We start from the raw sequence: 23,855 nt of genomic DNA on the forward strand, positions 1-23,855 counted from the left end.
TGTTTCCTCTCTTGTTAATTATAGCCATCCTGACAGGAGTGAGGTGATATCTCACTGTAGTTCTGATTTGCATTTGCCTGAGAATTAATGATGCTGAATATCTTTTCATGTGCCTGTTGGCCATCTGTATATCTTCTTTGGAGAAATGTCTGTTCAGATCTTTCGCCCATTTTTTTAATTGGATGGTTGGTGTTTTTTGTTGTTGAGATGTATGAGTTCTTTATATATTTTGGATATTAAACCCTTATGACATATATGGTTTGCAAATATCTTCTCCCTATTGTTAGGTTGTCTTTTGGTTTTGTTGATGGTTTCCTTTCCTGTGCAGAAGTTTTTAGTTTGATGTAGACCTATTTGTTTATTTTTTCTATTGTTTCTCTTGCCCGGTCAGACATGGTACTTGAAAATATGCTGCTAAGACTGATGTCAAAGAGCGTACTGCTTATATTTTCTTAAGAAATTTCAAGGTTTCAGGTCTTACATTCAAGTCTTTAATCCATTTGGAGTTAATATTTGTTTATGGTGTAAGATAATGTTCTACGTTCATTCTTTTGCATGTGGCTGTCCAGTTTTCCCAAAACCATTTATTGGTGAGACTCTCTTAGCTCCATTGTATGCTCGTGGCTCCCTTGTCACAAATTAGCTGTCCATAGATGTGTGGGTTTATTTCTGAGCTCTCATTTCTGCTCCATTGATCTGTGTGTCTGTTTTTGTGCCAGTACCATGCTGTTTTGGTTACTATAGCTTTGTAGTATATGTTGAAATCAGGGAGTGTGAGATCTCCAGCTTTGTTCATTTTTCTCAGGATTCCTTTGGCTATTCAGGGTCTTTTGCTGTTCCATATAAATTTTAGGATTCTTTGTTTTATTTCTGTGAAAAATATTGTTGGAAATTTGATATGGATTGCATTGAATCTGTACATTACTTTAGGAAGTATGGACATTTTAACTATGATAATTCTTCCAATCCAAGAGCATAGAGTATCTTTCCATTTCTTTGTGTCTTCTTCAATTTCTTTCAATAATGTTTTATAGTTTTCAGTGTACAGGTCTTTCACTTCTTTGGTTAAGTTTATTTCTAGGTATTTTACTCTTTTTGTTGCAATTGTAAATGGGATGGTATTCTTAATTTCTCTTTCTTCTACTTCGTTGTTAGTGTATAGAAATGCAACTGATTTTTGTATGTTGATTTTGAATGCTGCAACTTTACCATATTCATTTATTATTTCTAAAAGTTTTTTGGTGATTCTTTAGGGTTTTCTATATATAAAATCATGTCATCCCCAAAAAAGTGATAGTTTCACTTCTTCCTTTCCAATTTGGATCATTTTTATTTCTTTTTCTTGCCTGCTTGCTCTGGCTAAGACTACCAATAAATAAGAGTGACAAAAGTGGGCATCCTTGTCTGGCTCCTGTTCTTAAAGGGATAGCATTCAGTTTTTCTCCATTGAGTATGATATTAGCTGTGGGTTTATCACACATTGCCTTTATTAGGTTGAGGTACTTTCCTTCTACCCATTTTATTCAGTTTTTATCATAAATGGATGCTGTATCTTGTCAAATGGTTTCTCTGCATCAAGATATCATGTAGTTTTTATCCTTCATTTTGTTAATGTGGTGTGTCACATTGATTGATATGCAGATGTTGAAGCATCCCTGCATCCCTGGGATAAATCCCACTTAATCATATTGTATGATCTTTTTAACGTATTGTTGTATTCAATTTGCTAGTATTTGTTGAGGATTTTTGCATTGGTGTTCATCTGTGATAGTGGCCTGTAATTTTCTTTTTGTGTGTTGTCCTTGTCCTGTTTTGGTATCAGGGTAATATTGGCCACGTAGAATGAGTTAGGAAGCTTCCCCTCCTCTTCAATTTTTTTGAAAGTTTTTGAGAAGGATAGGTATTAAGTCTTCTTTGAAAGTTTGGTAGATTTCACCAGGGAATCTGTCTGGTCCTGGACTGTTATTTTTCGGGAGATTTTTGATTACTGTTTCAATTTCCAAACTGATGATTGGTCTATTCAAATTCTCTATTTATTCTCGATTCAGTTTTAGAACATTGTATGAGTCTAAGAATTTATCCATTACTTCTAGATTATCCACTTTGTTGGCGTATAGCTTTTCATAGTATTCTCTTATAATCTTTTGTATTTATGAGTTGTCCATTGTAATTTCTCCTCTTTCATTTCTGACTTTATTTATTTGAGCCTTCTCTCTTTTTTTCTTGGTGAGTGTAGCTAAAAAAATTGTCAGTTTTTTTTTTAATTTTCAAAGAGTCAGCTCTTAGTTTCATTGATATTTTCTATTGTTGTTTTAGTCTCTATTTCATTTATTTTTGCTCTGATTTTTGTTATGTCCTTCCTTCTACTAATTTTGGGCTTTATTTTTTCTTTTTCCAATTCCTTTAGGTGCACTGTTATATTGTTTATTTGAGATTTTTCTTGTTTGTTGAGCTAGGCCTATATTGCTAGAAACTTCTCTCTTAGAACTACTTTTGCTGTACCCCATAAATTTTGGCATGTTTTATTTTCATTTTCAGTTGTCACCAGGTATTTTTTTATTCCTCCTTTGATTTCTTGATTGACCTAATGGTTTTTCAATAGCATTTTGTTTAATCTCTATATATTTGTGCTTTTCCAATTTTCTTCCCATAGGTGGTTTCTAGTTTCGTACCATTGAGGTCAGAAAAGGTTCTTGGTATTATTTCGATCATCTTAAATTTATTGAGACTTGTTTTGTGGCCTTCTATCTGATCTATCTGGGAGACTGTTCCATTTGCATTAGAAAAGAATGTGTATTCTGTGGTTCATGGATGGAACGTTTTGTATACATATACTAAATCCATCTGGTCTAATGTGTCATTTAAGGCCAATGTTTCCATACTGATCTTCTGTTTGGATGATTGGTGTAAGTGGAGTGTTAAAGTCCCCTACTATTATTGTGTCCCTGTCTATTTCTTCTTTTTGTCTGTTAATAATTGCTCTATATATTTAGGTCTTCCTATGTTGGGTGCATAGATATTTATAAGTATTATATCCTCTTGTTGGATTGTTCCCTTTCATTATATAGTGCCCTTCTCTGTCTCCTGTTACAGTTTTTGTTTTAAAGTCTATTTGCTCTGATATAAGTATTGCTACCACAGCTTACTTTTCATCATCATTTGCATGGAGTATATTTTCGCATCCCTTCACTTTCAGTTTGTGAGTGCTTTAGGTCTGAAGTGTGTCTCTTGTATGCAGCATATATATCAGTCTTGTTTTTGTATCCACTCAGCCACCATATGCCTTTTGATTGGAGAGTTTAGTCCATTAGCATTTAAATTAGCTATGGATAAAAATGTATTTATAGTCATTGTATTACTTTCTTTCTGTGTGTTTTAGTAGTTCTTCTCTGTTCCTTTCTCCTTCTCTTGCTCTCTTCCCTTGTGGTTTTATGGCTTTCTTTAGTATTATGTTTGGGTTCCTTCCTCATAATTTTTTCTGTATTTATGATAGGTTTCTGGTTTGTGATTACCATGAGGTTCGTATATAATAACATTCTTAAATAACAATCTATATTAAGTTGCAGGCCTCTTAAGTTTGACCTCTTGCTGAAAGCTTTACTCTTTTACTCCCATCCTCCCACACTTTATGCTTTTGATATCACATTTAACCTCTTTTTTGTGCATGGGTATCCATTACCCTCTTATCATGGAAATAGGTAATTTTAGTACTTTTGTCTTTTGACTTTCATGTTAGCTTCATAGGTGGTTAAACTGGTACCTTTACTATATTTGCCTTTACCAGTGTTTTTATTTTTATTTTTATTTTTTTTGGATAATTTTCTTATTCCTATTTGTGGTCCTTTCTTTCCGCCTTAAATAAGTCCCTATAGCATTTCTTGTAAGGTTAGTTTCTTGGTGATAAAATCCTTTCATTTTTGCTTGTCTGGAAAACTCTTTATTTCTCCTTCCATTCTGAATGATAACCTTGCTCGGTAGAATGATCTTGGCTGTAGGTTTTTCCCTTTTAGCACTTTAAATATATCATTCCACTCCCTTCTAGCCTGTAAAGTTTCTGCTGAGAAGTCAGCTGATAGCCTTATGGCTATCAGCCTTATGGGGTTTCCTTTGTATGTAACTTGTTGCCTTTCTCTTGCAGCTTTTAGGATTCTCTCTTTATCCTTATTTCCTGACATTTTAATTATAATGTCTCTTGCTGAGTGCCTCTTTGGGTTTATCTTGTTTAGTGCTCTCTGTGCTTCCTGTACCTGGATGTCTGTTTCCTTCCTTAGATTAGGAAAGTTTTCAGCTATTATTTCTTCAAATAGATTCTTTGCCTCTTTATTTCTCTCTTCTCCTTCTGGGACACCAATAACGTGGATGTTAGTGCACTTGATGTTGTCCCAGAGGTCCTTTAGATTCTGGGACATTCTTTCTTTCTAATTCTTCTTTCTTTTATCTGTTCAGCTTGGGTGATTTCCTCTAGTGTTTCATCCAGCTCGCTGATCTGTTCTTCTGTATCATCTACTCTGCTATTGAGTACCTCTAGTGAATTCTTCATTTCTATTTTTAATTTTTCAGTTCTTTATTTTATTTTTCAATTCTTTGTTGAAGTTCTCACTGAATTCATCCATTCTTTTCCCCAGATCAGTGAGCATCCTTATGACTATTAGTTTGTACTCTTTGTCAGATAGATTGTTAATCTCTGTTTCATTTAGTTCTTTTTCTGTTTTTTTTTGTCCTGCTCCTTTACTTGGAACATATTCCTTTGCCTCTTCATTTTGCCTCTCTCTCTGTGCATTTATCTATGTATTAGGTAGGTCAGCTACGTCTCCTGGTCTTGGAAAGATCTTCTACATAAGAGATGCCTTATGAGCCCCGCAGTGTGCTTCCCTCTTCTCACCAATTCCAAATGTTCCAGGAGTGTCCCCTGTGTGGGCTATGTGTGTCCTTCTGTTGTGGCAGGGTTACTATTGTTGCACATGCTCCGGGATGCTGAGCTGTCACCCTGGCCAGCTGGTTGTAATGCTCAGCTGCATGTGGTTGTTATGGACCCTTCAGTCACCTTATAGGGTGTAGGGTGCCCCAGCACAGTTGGCTTCAAGGTCTAATAGCACACTCCTGTTGCAGTTTTTCTGTTAAGTAAGTAGGCCCCCAGCATGGCTGGTTGCTAGAATCAGCAGCTTAAAATTGCTGTTGGTCTCTGACCTGCAAGTCTCTTGTCAGATTTCAATCGTTCAGCTGGATTAGGCTGAGCCCAGGCATGGGAGTACCCAATTGTTTCAGACTTTGGAAGGTGGGGCTGATCTCTTATGAGTCTGTTTGAGAAGCACCAGTCTTCTGCAGTTAATGAACTCCACTGCCTGCATGACCACAGCCACTGTCCACATATTCCTGTGCCATGCACATGCCCTGACCCACTGAAGAAGACCCAGTCCCCCACTACAGAGGCCCCACACACTCTACCAATACAAGCCCACCCCTCATGCACCCCCTGGCCACAGAGGTGGACTCACTCGCTCCTCTGCATAGGTTCCAGGCACCCTGCCTATGTGGGCCCACAATTTGCCTGAGGGATTGTTGTTAAGTGGAGCCAATCCCTAGAGCAGGCTGCCTGACCTGGCTGAGCTGGATTAAATTGGTACTCTAGTGGGTGGGGCAGACCCTGCACTAACAGACCAAGGAAGAACTCCAATGGTGCCTGCCAGCATCTGTGTCAGCACACCTGTATTAGGTCAGAATAGTGCCTGATGCTAATGTCTTACTCCCTGGGGAGGTCTCACCTCTCACTGAGATGTGCCCAGAGCCTATCAAGTGAGTCTTTTTTCAGCAAAGTTCTGTCACCTTTCTTTCTGATGATTTTAGGTTGCTTTCCAAAACAGGTGAATCGTGGGCTCTTTAGGAGCAGGCTTTTTTTCCCCTTAAGTATGATAGCTTTTCTGGGGGTATTCCCTGTCGTGGTTAATAGCCAGCAAAGCCAGATATTATGACACTTCTCTGGGTTGTGCTGAGTCTAAAAGCTACTTATTGTGGTAAATCTCTCCCACACAGATCCCCCACTCCTCCAGGAAAGGCTTCGTAGCTTAATATTGTCCCAGCCAGCCATAAAGCACCATGGCTAGAAGGTGCCTTTTTCCTCTCCAGGAATGAATTTCTGCCTCTTCCACCTCAGTCAGCACTGTCCCTTATTGCAGGGGTTCTCTTTATCCAGTTTTCAGTTCTCTCTCAGGGGTAACTGTCCCAAGAGTAGTTGTAAATTTGTTGTGTCTGTGGGAATAGGTGAGTGAGTTCAGAGTCCACCTATGCCACCATCTTGACACCAGATCAATTTGCACATATTTTCTCCTATTTGGTGGGTTGTTGTTTCATTTTGTGGATGGTTTCCTTTGCCTTGCAGAAGCTTTTTAGTCTGATATATTCCTATTTGTTTATTTTTTTCTTTTGTTTCCTTTGCCTGAGTAAACCTGTATTTGAAAAGATACTGCTGAAATCAATGTCAAAGAGTGAACTGTCAATATTTTCTTCCAAGAGCTTTATGGTTTCAGGATTACATTCAAGTATTTAATCCATGTAGCTATAATTAATAAGACAAGAAATAAAAAATGTTGGAGAGGAAGTGCAAAAAAGGGAACCATCATACACTACTGATGGGAATGCAAACTGGTGCAGCCACTGTGGAAAACAGTATGGAGACTTCTCAAAAAATTAAAAATAGAAATGCCATATGATCCAGCTATCCCACTACTGGGTACTTATCTAAAGAACATGAAATCAACAATTCCAAAAGATATATGCACCCTTATGTTCACTGCAGCATTATTCACAATAGCCAAGATTTGGAAGCAACCAAGGGCCTATTAATGGATGAAATGATAAATAAGATGTGGCATATATACACCATGGGATATTACTCATCCATAAAAAACACAAAATTGTGCCACAACATGGATGGACCTTGTGGGTATTATGCTGAGCAAAATAAGTCAGACAAAGACAAATATCATGTTATATTTCAATCCTATATGGAAGATAAACAAAGAAGCACATAGATAAGGAGAATTTATTAGTGGTTACCAGAGGAGAAAGTGATGAGGAGAAGGCAAAAGGGGTAACAGGGCACATATGTATGATTGATGGATAAAAACTGGACTGTTAGTGGTGAGCATGATGCAGTCTGTAAAGAAACTGAAATATAGTGATGTACACCTGAAATTTACACAATGTTGTAAAGCAATATGGCACCAATAAAATAATAAAAAAGTTATATCAGTGAATGAACTGATGCTCATTTTATGAAATATGTAGTGAATTGTTAAGGACACATGTGCTAAAGATGTTCCTAAGAATGTTATTTGCAAGCTGCATTGTGGAGAGGTTCATGTAAGTGAATGGACATAATATCCATTCTGTAATGCATATAGTGAAGTGTTTAAAAACACTAGTAAAAAGATGTTTCTAAGAGACTACTTGCAAGCTGCTTTCTGAGAATTGCTATATAAATGAAGAGATATTATGCACATTCTGAAATGCCTTTGGTGAAATGGTTAAGAAAACTTTGAAAAAGGTATTTGTAAAAACTACTTACAAGGTACATGAAGAAGTAGTTGATAAAATTTGTAACTGAGAAGATGCTAACAACGCTACTTGCAAACTTTTTTGGTAATAGTGTTACATAAGGGAATGGATGTGATATTCTTTCTGTAATGCATGTAGTGAAGAGCTTAAGAACATGTGGTAATGATGCTTTTAAGAACATTACTAGAAAGCTGAGTTGAGACCAAATTTGTTCAAATAATGGAATTAATATTTATTTTGCAATGTATGTAGTAAAATGTTTAAAATACTTGAATAATGATGTTCTAAGTCCACTCCTTGCAATCTGCAATGAAAAGTCTGTTATCTCAGTAAATGAATGTTATACCCATTCTCTAATGCTTGTAGAGAATACTTAAGAACACTTTAATTAAACGGTTTTTGAGAAATCTATTTGGAAGCTGCACTGAAAACAGTGTTATGTAAGTGCAGGGAAGTTATAGACCTACTGTAATGTATGTAGTGGTGTTTACAAGTGTAACAATGGTGTACTAGGATTGTTTTGTCAATCTGTAATGAGAAGAGTGTTTTATCAGTTAATGGAAGTAATGCACATTCTGTAATGCACGTGGTGAATTGTCTAAGAAAATTGTAATAAAGATGTTTCTAAGAATATTATTTTCAAACTGGATTGAGAACGGTTTTATATCACTGTGTGAAAGTTAATCTCATTCTGTAATGCATGTAGTGAAGTGTACAAGAATGCTCGTAATAAAGGCATTTCCAAGTTGCTACTTGAAAGCTGCCTGTAGAACAGGGTTATATCAGTGAATGGGTATGATACTCATTCTCTAAAGGATGTTTTGATGTGATTACAAACACTTGTAATTAATATATTTCTAAGAGGTCTACTTTGAAGCTGCATTGAGAACAGTTTTATATCAATGAATGAAAGCTAGACCCATTCTGTAATTTATGCTCTGAAGTGTTTAAGAAGAGTTGTATAAAGATGTTTTAAAGATCTCTATTTACAGAATATTTGAAGACATTGTTATACCAAGGAATGGTAGTTATATCCATTCAGTAACACATGAAATGAAGTTTCAAGTAAACTTGTAATAACTATGTTTCTAGGAAAGCTACTTACATGCTGTGTTGAGAAAAATCTTATAAAAGTGAATGGAGGTCATACTAAATTGGTAATTCATGCAATCAAATGTTTAAGAACACCTGTAATACAAAAGTTCTAAGAATGCTATTTGGAAGCTGGTTCAAGGACAGTGTTATATTAGTGAATGAAAATAATAAATCTGTAATGCATATTGTGAAGTGTTTATATACACTTACAGTAAAGATATTTCTAAGAATGATATTTTTATGCTGCATTTAGTACAGTGTTACAATAGTAAATAAAAGTTCTACCTGTTCTGTAATGTATATCATGAAGTATTTTAAAATGCTTGTAGTAAAGTGCTTTCTAAGAACATTACTTTCAAGCAGCATTGAGAATAAGGTTATCTACGTAAATTGAAGTGATGCCCAATCTGGAATGCATGTAAAGTGATTAAGGGAACTTATGATAATGATGTTTCTAATAACACTAATCTCAAGCTGCAATGAGAATATTGTCATAAAAATAAATAGAAATTACACTCATTCTGTAATGCGTGTAGTAAAATATATACATCACTTGTATAGAGATGTTTTTAAGAATGCTACCTAGAGCTTCATTGGTAACAGGTTTATATAAGTAAATGGAAGTGATCTTCATCCTGTAATGCATATAGTAAATTGTTTGAGGATATTTGTAATAAAGAGATTTCTAAGAACACTACTTGCAGGGGCTGGCCTGGTGGCACAGTGGTTAAGTTCACATGCTCCACTTTGGCGGCCCAGGGTTCACGGGTTTGGATCCTGGGTGTAGACCTACACATCGCTTATCAAGTGATGCTGGGGCAGGTGTCCCACAAATAAAATAGAGGAAAATGGGCACGGATGTTAGCCCAGGGCCAATCTTCCTCAGCAAAAAGAGGAGGATTGGCGACAGATGTTAGCTCAGGGCCAATCTTCCTCACCAACAACAACAAAAAAGAACACTACTTGAAATAAGAGTTCAGTACAAAATGAGTGTTATATCAATGAGTCAAAGTAATCATTCTATAAACATATAGTAAAGTGTTTAAGAATTTTTGTAATTAAGATGTTTCTAAGAAACACAGCTATTTTCACCTGTGCTGAAAACAGTTATATCATTAAGTGTAAGTTATACTGAATATGAAATGCATTTTAGTGAAGCATACAAAAACTTGTAATAAATATGACTCTAAGAACACTACTTTTAAGCTACATTGAAAACAGTAATATATCAGTGATTGGAAGTAATACCCATTTTATATTGAAATGTTTAAGAAAACTTGTAATAAAGATGTTTCTTAGAATGCCACTTATAAGTTGCATTCAAAACTGCTATATTGGTAACTGAAAGTTCTACCCCAAAATCTAGAGCTTAGACATAAAATATAAAAAAGGGGAGATAAAGCAAATAACCAGGGAAAACCACCGGTTTACAAAGGTAGACATAACAAAATGAAAAAGAATCAATGAAGATACAAAATAGCCAGAAAGCAAAAGATAAAATGACACTATCAAGTCCTTACATATAAATAATCAACCTAAATGTAAATGGATTGAATTCACCAATCAAAAGACACAGAATGACTGGATGGATTAAAAAACAAGATTCAACTACATGCTGCCTACAGAAGACTCAATCAGTGCTAAAGGTACACACAAGCTCAAGATGAAGAAATGAAAGACAAAAGTCCAAGCAAATGGAAACCAAGAGAAGGCAGGCATAGTCATACTTATATCAGACAAAATAGAATTCAATCCAAAAATGGTAACAAGAGAAAAAGAAAGTCATTATATAATTATCAAAGGGTCTATGCATCAAGAATATATAGTAATCATAAATATATACACTGCTAACACCCAATAATTGAAATATATTAAGCAATAACTAACAGAACCTACAGAAAATATAAACAACAATAAAATAATAGTAGAGGACTTCAATATCCCACTATCAGCAATGGATATGTCATTCAGGCAGAAAATCAACAAAGAAATGTTTAAATTGAATTGAACAATCCTTTAGAACAAGTTGACTTAACAGAAATATATAGAATATTCCATCCAACAGCTGCAGAATACACATTCTTCTGAAGTGCACACAGAACATACTCCAGGATAAATTATATGCTAGGACACAAAACAAATCTTAGCAAATTTAAGAAGATTGAAATCATACCATCTATCTTTTCTGACCACAGTGGTATGAAACTAGAAATCAATAATGAGAAGAAAGTGAGATCTACATATATGTGGAAACCAAAAAGCACACCTCTAAACACAAAATGGCTCAAAGAAGAAATCAAAAGAGAAATAAAAAAATCTCAAAATAAATGAAAATGAAAGTACATTTCAAATCTTATGGGAAACAGCAAAAGAAGTTCTGAGAAGAAAGTTTATAGCAATAAACACACATGAAGAAATTAGAGAGTGACGCCAGCATCATGGTGGAGGGAGTTGTTCCTTTGTCTCTCCCCTCTAAGTTACAATCATCTGGACATCCATTGGCCAACAGACGATTCCCCACACAGCACAACAGGATGCCTAAGAGATACATGATCTATACATCTGATGGCGGGTGGACTGGACCCACAGGAGGCAGTGGAACTGGGGGAACAGTCCCCTCCACCCTGCCCTGGCAGCAGCGATCTGGGGCACAGAGCCACACACTGGCCCACATGCCCACGAGTGGTCACAGAAGGGGCAGAAAAGATGGGCCCAGCTTGGTCCCTGCCTGCCTGCGAGTGGACCCAGCCTGCAAGTCACAGGAGGGGCAAAAAAGGCAGGTGCAGCTTGCTTTCTGCCCATCTCCCAGCAGATCCAGTGTGAGCACCCACTCTATATCCCCCGGCAGTGACCAAGTCTTTCCAACAGTGAGGACAGTATACAAAACTTGGATTTTCCTGGTTGGGGCAAAGTGCCCTGATCTGAGTTCTCAAAACACACCAGCCAGCACCAGAGACCAGAGGTACCCCTGGTGCTGGCGCTCCTAACACCAGCTCCACCAGCAGCAGGGGCTGGACACAGGTCCCCAGGTCCTGATGCCCCCAGCAGTGACAGTGACACCCATGAACCCAGCAGCAGCACAACCAGCACCCCAGACATCCCAGGGCAGCAGTGCAGGTGGTGTACAGGACAGGAGCATCCAAGCCTGTGGAGAGCCCATAGACAGCCAGTGGGAGAATATGAGACCCAGGAAACCCTGTAAGCAGCAGAAGTGCTTGAGTCTGGTAACACTTGTTGTGAGACCTGAGCCTTCAGGGATGTTGTAAGAAGCAAGGCACCAGCAACCTCAGAGGCACAAGGAGGGCACTGACCACACCTCTGGCAGAGGCAGTGGAGGGTGGAAAGTGCAGGCTCTCAAATAGAACCAGAAGCAGCTCAGAACAAATGTAACCAAAGCCATACCCAAATAAGAAAGGTGGTTACTACCATAAGTGCACCAGCATAGGATCAATTCATCAAACACCGTGAAGCACTGCAGTAACACAGAAGAATGGAAGCAGAAGGACAGCCCTCTAGAAACCAAACTTGAAATCCAAAAGATTACAATCTAGCTGACAGAGAATTCACAATAGCTGTCATAAAGAAACTCGATGAGTTACAAGAAAACTCAGAAGACAGTTCAATAAGCTTAGGAATAAAATTAATGAACAGGAATGCTTCACCAAATGTATTGAAACTCTAAAAGAAAAAAAAACAAACAGAAATTCTGGAGATGAAGAACACCACTAATGAGATGAAAAAGAATTCAGAAAGCATTGAAAATAGAGCAGGCCTTATGGAGGAGAGAGTTAGTGAGCTCAAAGATAGAAATCTAGAAATGATTCAGGTGGAGGCGGAGAGAGAACTAAGATTCTTAAAAAGTGAAGAAATTCTTTCAGAAATATTCAACTCAATTAGGAATAGTAATGTAAGGATTATAAGTGTCCCAGAAGGAGAAGAGAGGGAGAAGGGAGCAGAGAACTTTTTCAAAGAAATAATAGCTGAGAAATTGCCAAACCTGGTGAAAGAACTGGACTTACAAGTACATGAAGCTAATAGATCTAATTACCTCAATTTAAAAAGACCTTCTCCAAGGCATATAATATTAAAACTATCAAAAGTCAATGACAAAGAAAAAACATTAAGGAGAGCAGATAAGAGAAAAGAACCTACAAAGAAACCCCCATCAGGCTTACAGTGGATTTCTCAAAGAAACCCTGTAGGCTAGAAGAGAGTGGAATGATATACTCAAAATACTGAAAGACAAAAACTATCAGCTAAGAATACTCTATCCAGCAAATTCTCCTTCAGATCTGATGGAGAAATAAAAGTTTTCCCAGACAAATAAAAGCTGAGAGAGTTCATCACCACTAGACCTACTTTACAAGAAATGTTGAAACATATTAAATATTGTTGAAAGAAATTGAAGAAGACACAAAGAAATGGAAAGATAGTCTGTGCTCATGGATTGGAAAAGTTAACATAGTTAAAATGTCCATGCTTTCTAAATCAATCTACAGATTTAATGCAATCCCTATCAAAGCCCCAAAGACATTTTTCGTAAAAATAGAACAAAGAACTCTAAAATTTGTATGGAACAACAAAAGATCCCAAAGCTATTCCAGAGGAAATAAACAAACCTGGAGATATCACACACTCCCTGATTTCAAAATATAATACAAAGCCATAGTAATGAAAATGGCATGGTACTGGCACACAGATCAATGGATCATAAATGAGAGCCAAGAAATAAACCCACACATCTATGGACAGTAAATCTTTGACAAAGGAGCCAAGAACATACAATAGAGAAAGGAAATTCTCCTCAATAAATGGTGCTGGGAAAACAGGACAGCCACATGTAAAAGAATGAAAGTAGACCATTATCTTACACCATGCACAAAAATTAATTTAAAATGGATTAAAGATGAGGCTGACCCAGTGGCGTAGTGGTTAAGATCGTGCATTCTGCTTCAGTGGCCCAGGGTTTGCCGGTTCGGATCCTGGGTGTGGACTTACTCACTGCTCATCAAGCCATGCTGAGATGGCGTCCCATATAGAAGAGCTACAACTCTACAACTATGATACACAACTATGTATTGGGGCTTTGGGGAGAAAAAAGAAAAAAGAGTAAGATTGGCAACAGATGTTAGCACAGGGCCAATCTTCCTCAAAAAAAAAAAAAGTGCAAACCTTTAACATTGATTAAAGACTTGAATGTAAGACCTGAAACCATAAAACTTTTAGAAGATAATATAAGCAGCACGCTAAGTACTAGCAGTATTTTTTGAATACCATGTCCACTCAGGTAAGGGAAAAAAAAGAAATAATAAATGGGACTACATCAGACTAAAAACTTCTGCAAGGTAAAGGAAACCATGAACAAAATGAAAAGACAGCCCATCAAATGGTAGAAAATATTTGCAAATCATATATACAACAAGGGATTAATTTCCAAAATATATAAAGAACTCATAGAACTCAAGAACAACAACAAAATGAACAACTTGATCAAAAAATGGGCAGAGGATACAAATAAACATTTTTCAAAAGAAAATATACAGATGGCCAACAGACATATGAAAAGATGTTCAACATCACTAATTATTAGGGAGATGCAAATCAAAACTGCAACGAGATATCACCTCACACCTGTCAGAATGGCTATAACTAACAAGACAAGAAACAATAAGTGTTGCAGAGGATGTGGAGAGAAGGAAACTCTCATATACTGCCAGTGGGTGTGCAAAGTGGTGCAGCCACTATGGAAAACAGTATGGAGATTTCTCAAAAAATTAAGAATAAATTTCAGGTGTACATCATTATATATCAGTTTCTGTGTAGGCTGCATTGTGTTCACCACCAGTAATCTAGATCTATCCGTCGCTCTACATATGTGCCCCTTAACCACTTTTGCCCTCCCCCACCCCCTTCTCCTCTGGAAACCACTAATCTGTTCTCTTTATCCATGTGTTTGTTTATCTTCCACATATGAGTGAAATCATATGGTGTTTGTCTTTCTCAGTCGGGCTTATCTCACTTAACATAATACCCTCAAGGTCCATCCATGTTGTTGCAAATGGGATGATTTTGCCTTTTTTATGGCTGAGTAGTATTTCATTGTACATGTATACCATGTCTTCTTTATCTGTTCATCAATAGGTGAGCACTTGGGTTGCTTCCATATCTTGGCTATTGTGAATACTCCTGTAATGAATATAGGGGGGCATAAATGTCTTTGTATTGTTGATTTTATGTTCTTTGTATAAATAACCAGTAGTGGGGTAGCTGGAGCATATGGTAGTTCTATTTTTAGTTTTTTGAGAAATCACCATACTGTTTTTCATAGTGGCTGCACCAGTTGCATTCCCACCAGCAGTGTATAAGAGTTTCCTTCTCTCCACATCCTCTCCAACACTTGTTATTCTTGTCTTATTTATTATGGCCATTCTGACAGGTGTGAGGTGATATCTCATTGCAGTTTTGATTTCCATGTCTCTAATAATTAGTGATGTTGAACATCTTTTCATGTGCCTATTGGTCATCCATATATATTCTTCAGAAAAATGTTTATTTGTATCCTCTGCCCATTTTTTGATCAAGTTGTTCATTTCTTGTTGTTGAGTTGTATGAGTTCTTTATTTATTTTGGAAATTAATCCCTTGTTGTATATATGATTTGCAAATATTTTCTCCCATTTTGTTCATAGTTTCCTTTGCCTTTCAGAAGATTTTTAGTCTGATGTAGTCCCATGTGTTAATTTTTCTTTTGTTTCCCATGCCTTAGTAGACATGGTAGTCAAAAAAATATTAAGACCAATGTTAAAGAGTGTACTGCCTATATTTTCTTCTAGGATTTTTATGGTTTCAGGTCTTACTTTCAAGTCTTTAATCCATTTTGAGTTAATTTTTGTGTATGGTGTAAGATAGTGGTCTACTTTCATTCTTTTGCATGTGGCTGTCTCGTTTTCCCAACACCATTTATTGAAGAGAATTTCCTTTCTCCACTGTATGTTCTTTTGGCAGATTTCTCAGCAGAAACCTTACAGGCTAGGAGAGAATGGAATGAAATATTCAAAATACTGAAAGACAAAAACTATTAGCCAAGAATACTCTATCCAGCAAAATTATCCTTCAGATATGACAGAGAAGTAAAAGCTTTCCCAGACAAACAAAAGCTGAGGGAGTTCATCACCACTAGACCTGCCTTAAAGAAATGATGAAGGGAGCCCTCAAGCAAGGGGATAAATAGACAGACAGAATCAGAAAATTGCAGCTTTCTATCAGAATAGGCTAGCTAACAATTATAACATAAAAGATAAAGGGAAAGAAAGCATAAAAAATAACTATAAACACTTCAATTTAGTCACAAACTCACAACATACAAAAGAATAATCTTTGACAACAAAAACATAGAAGGGGATGAAGAAAGGGATGGAACCTACTTAGGCTAATGAGGATAAGAGGCTATCAAAAAGATTTTTGTCTAAAATAAAAAACAACAGAAAGGTGTCCACTCTTGTCACTTTTATTCAGTTTATTGATGGAATTCCTATCCAGAGTAATTTAGCGAGGAAAAGATATCAATGGCATTCCAACCTAAAAAGAAAAAGTAAAACTATCTCTGTTTGTTGATAAAATGGTATTATACACTGAAAACTCTAAAGGTTCTACCAAAACACTTTTGTAACTATAAACAAATTCAGTAAATTTGCATTATAAAAAAATATAGTTGCATTTCTGTACACTAAGAATGCATATCCTAAAAGATAATAAAGAAAATGATCCCATTTAGAATAGTTTTTAAAACAGTAAAATATTTAGGAATAAATTTAACCAAGGAGCTATAAAATATCTACACTGGAAACTACAAGACAGTGATGAACAATATTGAAGAAATTACAAATAAATGAAAAGGTTTTCATGTTCCTGGATTTGGAAAAATTAACATGGTTAAAATATCCATAATACCTAGAGCTGTCTATAAATTCAGTGTAAATTCAACATAATAGATTCAATATAATGATTCCAACGGTATTTTGTTAGAGACCTAGAAAAAAAAAACCCTAAAATTCTATGGAACCACAAAAGACCCTGAATAGCAAAAACAATCTTGAGAAAGAAGAACAAAGCAGGAGGCATAGCACTTTCTAATTTCAAGCTCTATTATAAAGCTATATTAATCAATACAGTAGGGTAGTGGCATAAAAACATACCTGTAGACCAATGGAACAGAATCAAGAGCCCAGAAATAAACCCATAGATATACAGTCAACTAATATTTGACAAGGGAACCAAGAATACTCGTTGGAGAAAAGACAGTCTCTTCAAGAAACAGTGCTGGAAAATTTGAATATTCACGGGTAAAAAATAAGAAACTAGATCTCTATCTTACACCGCTTACAAACATTAACCCAAAATGGATTAAAGACTTAAATGTAAGACTGGAAATCATAAAACTCTTAGAAGAAAACGTAGGAAAAAAGCTCCTTGATAAGGGTTTTGGCGATGACTTTATGGCGATGACACCTAAAGCACAAGCAAAAAAATCAAAAATAAAAAAGTGGGACTACAGAAAACTAGACAGCATATGCACAACAAAGGAAATCATTAACAAAATGAAAAAACCTACGGAATGGGAAAAAATATTTTCAAACCATATATCTGGTAAGGCATTAATCTCCAAAATATATAAAGAATTCATACATCTCAATAGTAAAAAATTAAATAATCCAATGGAAAAATGGGCAGAGGGCCTGAACAGACATTTTTCCCAAGAAAATATATAATTGGCCACTAGGCACACGAAAAGGTGCTCAACTTCACTAACCATTAGGGAAATGCAAACTAAAACCTCAATGAGATACCACATCATGTCTGTTAGAAAGGCTATCATCAAAAAGACTAGAGATAACAAATACTGGTGAAGATATGGAGATAAGAGAACCCTTATGCACTGTTAAATTGGTACAGCCACTTTGGAAAACAGTATGGAATTACCTCAAAAAGTTAAAAATAATACTACCATATGATCTCACAATTCCACTTCTGGGAATATATTTGAAGGAAACAAAAACACTATGTTGAAAAAATATTTGTACCCCTATATTCATAGCAGCATTATCTACAATAGTCAAGATGTGGAAGCAATCTAAGTGTCCATTGACAGATGAATAGATAAAGAATTGTGGTATATGGTATATATACCACATATATATATATATATATGAAATGAAATATTATTCTTCCATAAAAGAAGGAAATTCTGCCATTTGTGACAACATTGAGGTCATTACGCTAAGTGAAATAAGGCAGACAGAGAAAGACAAATACTGTATGATTTCACGTACATGTGGAATCTTAAAAAAAGCAATCTCATAGAAAAAGAGTGGTTAACAGGGGTGGAAGGTGGGCAATGGAGGGATTGGATGAAGGTAGTCAAAAGGTACAAACTCCCAGTTATAAGATAAATGAGTATTAGGGATGCAATACACAATATGATGATTATAGTTAACAGTGCTTATGGTATATTTGAAACTTGATGAAAGAGTAAATCCAGCTGACTTTACCACAAGAAAAAAACGTTTTTCTCACACACTCACACACACATATATATATATACACACACACATATATCATATATATGATGATGGATGCTAACCAAACTTATTGTGGTAATCATTTCACAATGTATGTAAGTCAAGTCATTATGCTGTACGTCTTTAACTTATACTGTGCTCTATGTCAATTATATCTCAATAAAACTGGAAAAAATAAAAATGTGCATTTCCTACTTTTATCCTTAGAAGAATTTAGATATAATGATCAATACAATAGCAATAGGCACCCTTATTCCTCCCAGTGTCTGCAAGTGGCATTTACAACCATAGGAAACTATGGTATATAGGAGAAATTGCTGATTCTAGGTCTGGGGCAATAAATGTACAAGATTTTTTCTTTCAGAAAATCAAAGAAATTATCAAAGTCTGCTGGGGTTGTATCAAAAGAACTGAAAAGCCACTTGAAGGGACTCTCAACTAATTAAAGATAGAATAATTTGAGCATCAAATTCAACTAATATTTTCATAATATCTAAAGCCATCATATACATTTTTAAATGTTTCTAAAAATAAAAAATATTAAAAACCAGCTTATTGGTCACCATTAGGGGATGCCGAAGAACCAACACATAATGCTAAAAATTATTAACTAAATGCAAAGAACCAATCATCTGTCCTGCTTCCTATGTGAAATATACCTCAGGATAACCAAATAGCTGATGATGGAAAGTTACTACTTTTAAAATATTACAGCTAATTAATAAAGAATAACATCACTTTGCAATCTCTAATGAAACAAAAGTAAATGTTTGAGAACAAATGTAATATAGATGTTTCTATCAACACTACTTGCTTGCTACATTGAGAAAAGTGTTATGTGAGTGAATGGATGTGAGGGACATTCTGTAATGCAAGTATAGCAGTGTTTAAGCACAATTGTAATATAGATGTTTCTATAAAAGCTATTTGCTTGCTACTTTGAGAACAGCACTGTATCAGTGAATGTTTTGAAGGACATTCTGTAATGCATCTTGTTTAAGAGCACTTGTAAAAAAGATGTTTGTAAGAATGCCACTTGCTTGTGATGTTGAAAACTGTTATATCAGTAGATTGAGGTAAGGCACGTTCTGTAATGTATGTAGAAATGTGACTAAGAACATTTGTGACAAAGATGTTTTTAAGAATGCTACTTGCACTCCTCTGGCTTCATTGCTGCCAGGGGGAATCCACTTCTATCTCTCACCATAAAGAACTTCAAAGTCAACCATATCGAGGCCATTATATACAAGAAGGCCAGCATCTGAAACACGTCTGTCATTGTGTTGATGAGCCTGTGGCTGGTGTGTTAAAGTAAACATATGCAGGTTATAAACTGCTGAATGAGGGGGCACATGCCATCAACACGGGGTTGGCAGGTAGTTTCCTCAGCATCCAAGCTCCACTTTGGGGAAATGAAAATCCCACGGCTGTTTTGATTGAAGGTGCAGTTTCAATACACTCACACTAAGAAAGTAAAGTCACAAGATTTATTACTTACATACCTCAGAAACAGAGCACAAGAGTCGGGGGAAGGGTAGTCTCCTGTCCCAGGTCATGAGCAAGCAAGAGATAGACAACGGGGTAGCAAGCACCTATTACTTATAAGGTGATTGGGGTGGTGGTAACTAACTTTTTGCAGACTCACCTCTATGTGTTTATTTTAAAAGATGCCCTGGAAAAAGCAGAGCAAGAACTTGGGCAGGAATCCTAAGTTTGAATTCTTATCTAAATGTCCAGACTCTGGGTGTGAGCAAGGTTATCATACTGTAAAACATATAGGCAGCAACTCAAAATAGCTGTTTTCTCATCACAGTCATTACACACATGGACCATGGCAAGTCCATGCAGATGAGCTCCCCAGTGTAGAAAGGCCCATATTACTGCCTCTTTCCTGGGAGTGGAGACATGATTTACTGATACTTGGAAGGGTGAGCAGGAGCACTGGACCACCATCAAGTCAATGGCTATCTACCTCTTCTGTGAGCTCTCAGAAAATAACTTGAACTTTATCAAGCAAAGTAAGGATGGCTCTGGCTTTCTCATCAACCTTATTGACTACCCTGGGTGCATGAACTTCTCAGTTGTAACAACCACCCTCCACGTTACCTACAGTGTGTTGGTGGTGGTGGACTGTGTGTCAGATGTGTGCGTGCAGAAGGAGATGGTGCTGTGGCAGGCCCTTGCTTAGCAGATCAAGCCTGTGCTGATGATGAACAGATGAATTGGACCCTGCTCAAGGGAGCCTGAGGAGCTCTACTAGACCTTCAGTGCATCCTGGAGAATTTCAACATCACCATACCCACCTACAAGGAGTGCAAGAGTGGCCCCATTGGCAACATCATAATTAACCCTGTTCTCAGTACTGTCGGCTTTGGGTCTGGCCTCCACAGTTGCTCCTTCATCCTGAAGCAATTTGCTGATACGTACATGGCCAAGTTTACCACCAAGGGCAAGGGCCAGCTGGGCCTGCTGAGCAGGCCAAGAAAGTTGAGGGCATGATAAAGAAGCTGTGGTGGTCTGGCACTTTGATCCAGCCAATGACAAATTAAGGAAGCCCACCACCAGCACTGAGGGGAAGAAGCTGCCCCAGATGTTCTACTAGTTCATCTTGGACCCTATCTTCAAGGCTTTTGATACTATCTGAATTTCAGAAAAGAGGAGATGGCAAAACTGATTGAAAAACTGGACATCGATTTGACAGTGAAGATAAGGATAAAGAAGGCAAACTTTTCCAAAGTCTGTGGTGTGCTGCTGGCTGTCACCTGGGATGCCCTGCTGCATGTGATCACCATCCATCTGCCCTCTCTTGCGATGGCCCAGAAGTACCACTTTGAGCTCCTGTATGAAGGGTACCTGGATTATAAGGCTGCCATGGACATTAAAAGCTGTGACTCCAAAGGCCCCCTTACAATGTACATTTTCAAAACAGGGCTGACCTCTAACAAGAGTCAGTTCTATGCCTTCAACTGGGTCTTTTCAGGGATGGGCCTACTGGTTTGAAGGTCAGGATTATGGGGCCTAAATACACAACCAGGAAGAAGTAGGACCCGTACCTGAAACCAATGCAAAGAACAACCTTGATTATAGGCTGTTACATGGAGCCCATAGAGGACATGCCTTGTGGGTACACCATAGGCCTAGTTGGTGTCAACCAGTTCCTAGTGAAGACAGGCACCATTGCCACCCATAACATGCTTGGTAGTGATGTTCAGCGTGAACTCTGTCATTAGGGTTGCCATGAAGGCCAAGAACCTGGCCAGCCTGCCCAAGTAGGTGTAGGGGCTAAAACAACTGTCCAAGTCAGACCCCATGGTGCAGTACGTCATCAAGGAGTCAGAGGAGCATGTCATCATGGGGGCTGGCAAGCTGCACCTGGAGACCTGCCTGAAGGACCCGGAGGAGAACCACACCTGCATTCCCATCAAGAAATCTGACCTGATTATCTCATACTGTGAGACCATCAGCAAAGAGTCAAACATGCTCTGCCTGTCAGAGTCCCCCAAAAAGAACAAACATCTTCTTCTATGAAGATGATTGAACAACAAAATCTTGATCATACATGAAGGCACAAACTTTCCCCAATGGCATGGCCAAGAACATAGACAAGGGCAAGGTGTTTGCCTGCTAGGAGCTCAGTAGAGAGCTTGCTACTTGGCTGAGAAGTATGAATGGGATGTGGCAGAGACCCACAAGATCTGGTGCTTTGGGCCCTGTATCTTCATAAACATCACCTTAATGAGATCAAGTATGGCGTGGTGGCTGGCTTCCAGTGGCTACCAAAGAGGGGGCACTGTGTGAGGAGAACATGCGGAATGTGTGCTTCAATGTCTATGATGTGACACTGCACATGGACATTATCCACTCTGGGGACAACCAGATCATCCTCATGGCCTAACACTGCCTCTACACCAGTGTGCTGATTGCCCAGCCTTGGCTCATGGAACCCATCTGCTTTATGAAGATCCAGTGTCCCGAACAAGTCATTGGTGGCATCTATGGTGTCCTGAACAGGAAGTGGGGCTAGTAGTCCCAGGTGGCCGGCTCTCCTAGGTTTGTCATGAAGGCCAATCTGCCAGTCAATGAGTTTTTGGTTTAACTGCAAATCTGAGGTCCATCGTGGGTGACTAGGCCTTCCTCCACTGTGTATTTGACCACAGGCAGATCGTGCCTTGACTACCCTTCAAAAGTACCAGCCACCCCAGCCAGTTCAAGGAAGAGACCCACAGTGTAAAGAACTGAAGGATGGCAACCTAGCCCTGGACAAATTGTAGGCACCCTCCACCCTGGGCATGACTCAGCTCACCACTCACAGCTGGTAGATGTTTGACAATAGTAACATATCCTCATATTCTCATCACAGACCATGACAGTGTCCACACACAGTGAGCTCTTCTTGACAGGTTTTTGGGGCCCACACCATGCCAGCACTCAACATTAACAATTGATGGCACTTTTTAAAAAATATTTATTTCAATATTTCAGATGCAGAAGAAAGCCCTCTTGGCAGGGATTTATTTGGCCAGTGGGAGTGAGGGAGTGGAGATGGGACACCTAATACTTTTATTTTTTATTTTCAGAAAGACTCATATGTTCAGAGTTTTTGAAAATACACACAATAAGAGATATAAAAATTGAGAAAAGTGTTTTATCAGTGAGTGAATGTAAGGGACGTGATGCAATGCAAGTAGGGAAGTGTATAGAACAATTATAATAAAGATGTCTGTAAAATGATACTTGCTTACTACTTTGACAACAGTGATCTATCGGTGAATGGATGTAATGGTTATTCTGTAAAACATATAGAGAAATTTAATTAGAATTTTAATATAGATGTTTCTATAAATGCTACTGCCTTGCTACTCTGAGAACAGCATTATTTCAAAGAGTGGTTGTGACGGTTATTCTGTAATGAATGTAGAAAAGTGTTTAAGAACACTTGTAAATAATGTTTGTAGGAATACTAGTTGCTTGCAATGTGAAAAAACAGTGTTATATCAGTGAAGGGATGTGTGGGACATCGGTAATGCTTGTAGAGAACTGTTTAATAAAATTTATAAAAAAGATATTTGTAAGAATGCTGCTTGCTTGCTAAGCTGAAAACAGTGTTATACCAGTGAATGTATGGGACAGATTCTGCAAAGCATGTAGAAAATTATTTAAGAACACTTGTAAAAAAGACGTTTGTAAGAATGCTTATTGTTAGCTAGTTGAGAAGAGCGCTATATCAGTGATGAATGTGGTGGACTTTCTGTAACGCAGGTAGAGAAGTATTTAAAAACAATTGTAGGAGAGGATAGTGACATAGGAGGACTCTGAACTCAACTCGTCCCATGGACACAACAAGTCTACAACTACGGGTGGAACAATTTCCCTGGAGAGAGATCTGGAAACTGGATTTAACAAAACCACAACAACGGACAACACTGACAGGGGTGGAGGAGGCAGAAATACATGCACCTTTGCTGAGGAAAAAAACACATCTTAGCCTCAGAGCTTCATGTCTCAAAGCTATAGAGATTTTTCTGGAGGAGCAGGGGATCTATGCCACACTAGGTATCCCAGCTCTTAGATTCAGCACACCTGAGACAAGATCCCATAATAGCTGGCTTTACTGGCTTTGAAAACCAAC

At 37.5% G+C, this 23,855-nt stretch overlaps 1 pseudogene; it reads left to right on the forward strand.

The window, feature by feature from the left end:
- The first annotated feature begins 11,684 nt into the window (after positions 1-11,684).
- LOC101397206 (elongation factor 2 pseudogene) lies at positions 11,685-22,465 on the forward strand (annotated as a pseudogene).
- The last annotated feature ends 1,390 nt before the right edge of the window (positions 22,466-23,855 follow it).

Source organism: Ceratotherium simum, chromosome 33, assembly GCF_057802395.1.
Source record: "Ceratotherium simum simum isolate JZ-2026a chromosome 33, ASM5780239v1, whole genome shotgun sequence".
NCBI lineage: Eukaryota > Metazoa > Chordata > Mammalia > Perissodactyla > Rhinocerotidae > Ceratotherium > Ceratotherium simum.